This window comes from Cherax quadricarinatus, chromosome 53 (assembly GCF_038502225.1).
Source record: "Cherax quadricarinatus isolate ZL_2023a chromosome 53, ASM3850222v1, whole genome shotgun sequence".
Taxonomy (NCBI): domain Eukaryota; kingdom Metazoa; phylum Arthropoda; class Malacostraca; order Decapoda; family Parastacidae; genus Cherax; species Cherax quadricarinatus.
The window spans coordinates 21,068,742-21,075,010 of record NC_091344.1 but is presented as its reverse complement, the minus strand read 5'-3'; positions in this window follow the sequence as shown (position 1 = coordinate 21,075,010).

Here is a 6,269-nt window from a genome sequence, read left to right as displayed (position 1 = left end):
AAATGCCACATTAGTTGCACTTGTGTCCTTTTACTTTATATATATATATATATATTGCCTGTGTATGTGTGTGTGTATGTGTGTGTGTGTGTGTGTGTGTGTGTGTGTGTGTGTGTGTGTACTCACCTAGTTGTACTCACCTAGTTGAGGTTGCGAGGGTCGAGTCCGAGCTCCTGGCCCCGCCTCTTCACTGATCGCTACTAGGTCACTCTCCCTGAGCCGTGAGCTTTATCATACCTCTGCTTAAAGCTATGTATGGATCCTGCCTCCACTACATCGCTTCCCAAACTATTCCACTTACTGACTACTCTGTGGCTGAAGAAATATTTCCTAACATCCCAGTGATTCATCTGTGTCTTCAACTTCCAACTGTGTCCACTTGTTACTGTGTCCAATCTCTGGAACATCCTGTCTTTGTCCACCTTGTCAATTCCTCTCAGTATTTTGTATGTCGTTATCATGTCCCCCCTATCTCTCCTGTCTTCCAGTGTCGTCAGGTTGATTTCCCTTAACCTCTCCTCGTAGGACATACCTCTTAGCTCTGGGACTAGTCTTGTTGCAAACCTTTGCACTTTCTCTAGTTTCTTTATGTGCTTGGCTAGGTGTGGGTTCCAAACTGGTGCAGCATACTCCAATATGGGCCTAACGTACACGGTGTACAGGGTCCTGAACAATTCCTTATTAAGATGTCGGAATGCTGTTCTGAGGTTTGCTAGGCGCCCATATGCTGCAGCAGTTGTGTGTGTGTGTGTGTGTGTGTGTGTGTGTTACCGTTTAAGCATAAAAGTAAGTACGTTCAAATGCGTATATTATGTAAAACATTGTTATAATGTTATACGTAAGTTATAATACTAAAATATATTATTAATATCGTATTTTAACAATATAAATTACGGTTGCCTCGTATTTCTTGAATTTAAAAACAGTATTTTTAGCTCATACACTTATAACTGAAATGCCAGATTAAAAATCATAGCTTCCACCAACTATGCATATATATGAGGGAGAGTGGTCATTGTTGGTGTCAGATAACCAAGATAAAGAAGGGAAGGTCCACTGTTACCTGCATTCTCACCACATGTGATGCAGCGCACGCAGATTATAATTTGATATCTTAGATCACACTTTCTTACCCAGTAACTCTTTAGAATTTCACTTCATACTTTCACATTATTGCGAAATTTACATTCATGTACCACAATACTACCTGAGTACCAGAGACCGCCAGGTAAAAATGGAACGAAGGTAACGGTAGCGACCTTTCATAGTCGGTGTAAAAGTAATACAGAGCTGACCCATAAAACATTTGCTACTTTATGTGTGTGCGTGTGTGTGTGTACTCACCTAATTGTACTCACCTAATTGTGGTTGCAGGGGTCGAGACTCAGCTCCTGGCCCCGCCTCTTCACTGATCGCTACTAGGTCCTCTCCCTCTCTGCTTCCTGAGCTTTGTCATACCTCTTCTTAAAACTATGTATGGTTCCTGCCTCCACTACTTCACTTGCTAGGCTATTCCACTTCCTGACAACTCTATGACTGAAGAATACTTCCTAACGTCCCTGTGACTCGTCTGAGTCTTCAGCTTCCAGTTGTGACCCCTTGTTTCTGTGTCCCCTCTCTGGAACATTCTGTCTCTGTCCACCTTGTCTATTCCCCGCAGTATCTTGTATGTCGTTATCATGCCTCCCATGACCCTTCTGTCCTCCAGTGTCGTCAGTCCGATTTCCCTCAACCTTTCCTCGTACGACATTCCCTTGAGCTCTGAAACTAGCCTTGTTGCAAACCTTTGTACTTTCTCTAACTTCTTGACGTGCTTGACCAGGTGTGGGTTCCAGACTGGTGCTGTGTACTCCAGTATGAGCCTAACATACACAGTGTACAGTGTCTTGAACGATTCCTTATTAAGGTATCGGAACGCCATTCTCAGGTTTGCCAGGCGCCCGTATGCTGCAGCAGTTATTTGGTTGATTTGTGCCTCCGGTGACGTGCTCGGTGTTATGGTCACCCCAAGATCTTTCTCCCTGAGCGAGGTCTGTAGTCTTTGTCCACCTAGCCTATACTCTGTCTGCGGTCTTCTTTGCCCCTCCCCAATCTTCATGACTTTGCATTTGGCAGGGTTGAATTCGAGAAGCCAGTTTCTGGACCACGTGTCCAGCCTGTCCAGGTCTCTTTGCAGTCCTGCCTCATCCTCATCCGATTTAATTCTTCTCATCAGCTTCACATCATCTGCGAATAGGGGCACTTCAGAGTCTATTCCTTCCATCATGTCGTTCGCATATATCAAAAATAGCACTGGTCCTAGAACTGACCCCTGTGGGTCCCCGCTCGTCACAGGCACCCACTGTGATATCTCTTCACGTACCATGACTCGTTGTTGCCTCCCTGTCAGGTATTCCCTGATCCATTGCAGTGCCCTCCCTGTTATATGCGGCTGATCCTCCAGCGTGTGTGTGTGTGTGTGTGTGTGTGTGTGTGTGTGTGTGATGTAACATTCCACATACAGCAGATTAGTTAACATAGCCAACAACTACGACTCTATGCAAGCTTTTAAATTATTATAATCATGGTGGAGCGCTAAACCTCTTAAGATTATACAGCGCGTCTGGGGGGGGGGAAGGTATTCTGGCTCAATTCAGGGAACCGGAGCACAGATCCAATTCCCTACATCAAGAGCCCCTCACCAGCATCAAGGAGCCTCCCTTGAGGGGCAAGCTTTTAAAGAGATCTCATCTCACCCCACAGGCAATAACAGATTCTCATGGCACAGTATTAGGGGCTACATTTTTTTTCCACATTCGATTCTCCTGACAACTTCCGAAAAAGTAACGACTATTTATTACAGTTATTCTGTATTTATATACCGTATAGATATGCACTGTTTTCGTGAATTTTTCTTTGAGATGATAGTTCTTAATATTACAATCGCATCACTGAAAGTAAACGCCAACCATCGTTCCAAGATAAGCCTCATATAAAATTGTCTATCGCTGAATTAGGATAAAAAGTAAGCATGTGACCTTGGAGAAAGCAGGTGTGACCTTTCATTTAACGTTGAAAAAAATAGCCGGTAGACACTATAAAAGTTGGTCACTAATTTTGGTGTTATTCATAAACAAGAGCGCAAATATCTCTACAAGCGCACACAAACAATCCTAAAACAATTCACATATCAATCAGTGTAAATTATAACATTCTTAACTAGTAATACGTCAACATTATTTGATAAAGATATGTTTCCCATTATTCCACATTTAACAAAACTGTCTTTCACAACTAAAAAAAACTGTTCCATATATAGTATAACCACGTTCCATATTTGATAAAATCGTGTTCTACATTTAGTAAGATAAAAAAAACAAGAGAGTATAGTTATCATCACGAGACTAGAGGCTGGTTGACAACATCTTGTGGTGTGTTGAGGAGCGTGCCTCCTGCTACCCACCTTTCCCACTCTCTCTTTACCTGCCGCCTCAACACAATGCTCTCAAACATGTCCAGAAAGCCCATTTTCTCTCTTTGTGGGTCCTCGCCCTGACCTGACTCCCTTTTAAATGACCTTTCCTCACAGCGTTTTTGACCTGGTCGCTCTAGTGCCCCTGTTTCTCACTAGGGGTCTCCATGTTTCTCACTAGGGGTCCGACCGTAAAACGAGAACAGAAGGGTCCTATCTCAACACATTTATGGAACCACGAGCGAAACATGTACAAATGTGAACGTTTTTTGGTGCTTCTCAGCCACCACAATGCTAAACGTTATAGAGCCTTTCTTTTTATTTTTTGTAGTTATACACATATTTATCAAGATTATCTTAACGTTACCTAACTCAAAGAGAAAACAGCACCAAACATTCTGACAACGAGGACTTTGCACACATCAACCATTTTCGTTTTTGGTGCAGTGGTTACAGGAGTAGAGAGGAGTATTTCTGTATTCGGGTTATGGAAGCTGAAATTGAATTGCTTCCCACAGCTAGGGAGAGAGATCCTGCCTGACACCAGCACCTCCGTAGGACACTCTCCTGCTGCGCCTTTGTCTCCTAATCTCTTCCAGGGAACAGCAGCAAATACACTGAACAACTGACATTAAGCATTGGCTGGGAGAGGCATGAAGCAGAAATATTGAAAAAGTATGAGGTACAAACACACACACACACACACACACACACACACACACACACACACACACACACACACACACACACACACACACACACACACACACACACACACACACACAAACACACACACACACGCCAGGAGATATGACTCGACCCCTGCAGCTAAATATAGGTGAGTTCACACACACACACACACAAACACACACACACACACATACACACACACACACAAATACCCTCAAGCTAATGCTATACATCTAAGACAATATTTACAAACACTTCTGACCAATCTAACCCTGGAGAGGCCTGGACAGAAAGAATAGAGATGATGGGGAGGAGAGGAAGTGGTGCTTGAGAAACGAAGGGAGAAGAAGAGAAAGGGAGACATTGGATGGAGGAGGCTGAGGCACGTTGAAGGAAACGAAGAAACTCACAAGGAATCTCCAAAAAGGACTGTTTTGGCAACTAGTGAAGTGTCAACATGGTGTTTCCCAGGGGCTACTCTCTCCAAACACAACACTCAAGTGTTGACATCATTCACCACACAGAATGATTTCCAAGTGTTTTGTGTGTGCATATAAGGACGCCCCTTGTACTCTGGTAGTTAGAGTGACTGTGGCTTCGCAGGTACATCGCTGATGTATAATTGTATGTTTGATTTATAAACACACACACACACACACACACACACACACACACACACACACACACACATGTATATATATATATATATATATATATATATATATATATATATATATATATATATATATATATATATATATATATATATATATATATATATATATATATATATATATATATATATATATATATATATATATATATATATATATATATATATGCATGAGCGTGTTTGATAGGAGTGAATGGAGACAAATGGTTTTTAATACTTGACGTGCTGTTGGAGTGTGAGCAAAGTAACATTTATGAAGGGATTCAGGGAAACCGGCAGGCCGGACTTGAGTCCTGGAGATGGGAAGTACAGTGCCTGCACTCTGAAGGAGGGGTGTTAATGTTGCAGTTTAAAAACTGTAGTGTAAAGCACCCTTCTGGCAAGACAGTGATGGAGTGAATGATGGCGAAAGTTTTTCTTTTTCGGGCCACCCTGCCTTGGTGGGAATCGGCCAGTGTGATAATAAAAAAAATAAAAATATATATAATGTCGTGCCGAATAGGTAAAATTGTTCAATTAGCAAGAACTCATTTAAATTTTAGTCCTTCCTAAAATTTCCTCTTATACGTTTAAAGATATATTTTTTCATTTATGTTAGTGTAAAACTTAGTAATTTTGTACCAAAAGAACCTTAGAAAACTTACCTAACCTTATTATAACAAGCGCAATTTAATTTAACCTAATCCAATTAAACATATTTTAGATATATTTACAATAATTGCTTCTCAATAACCCTTGGTAAGCAATTAAGTTTGATACAAGGGCTTGGTAATCCCAGTTCCTTGGAACAAGAGCTCCTCACCGACATCCTTGACAGGAAAACAGGAGGTAGCAATTACTGTGATACTATATAATATACATAATTAAAGGGAAGCGGTAACCAGCAGCAAGATACAGTAATTAAAATCAATCGTAAAACAAAATTAAAAATAATACCTGAAATCTGAAGTGTAGTAATTACAGGTGCAGCAGCCCTGGAAGATAATTAAAGGGGGTAATTGGTACACATGGTGGCACCCCCAAGCTATTTTGACGACGAAGCTGTGACCAGTGCACAAGTAACTACTGAGTCCAGTCAAGTAGCAGCAGCAGAAGTAACAGCAGCAACTAAAACATCAGCAACAATACAAATAAAATCGATGCAGTCACAGCAATGGATGCAACTGGAAAAGCTATTTTAAAAATGAAACAAATTTGCAAACACAGGTTAGTTACAAGAGTGAGTAAGGTGGTAATAAACACTAACATCAACCTGGTACGGGCCACCAGATCTGCATCACTGGTGCTTTACTTCTTATAGTCTAATGGAAATAAGTCACTTTGACTTTTCTGGGTTATCCTAGGTAATCTACACATATGCTGCTATATATGGTAATTTATGTAACTGTATTTATGCGTACCTGTACCTGAATAAACTTACTAAGGTACCAAGCAGCAGCCATCCTCTCTCATCTT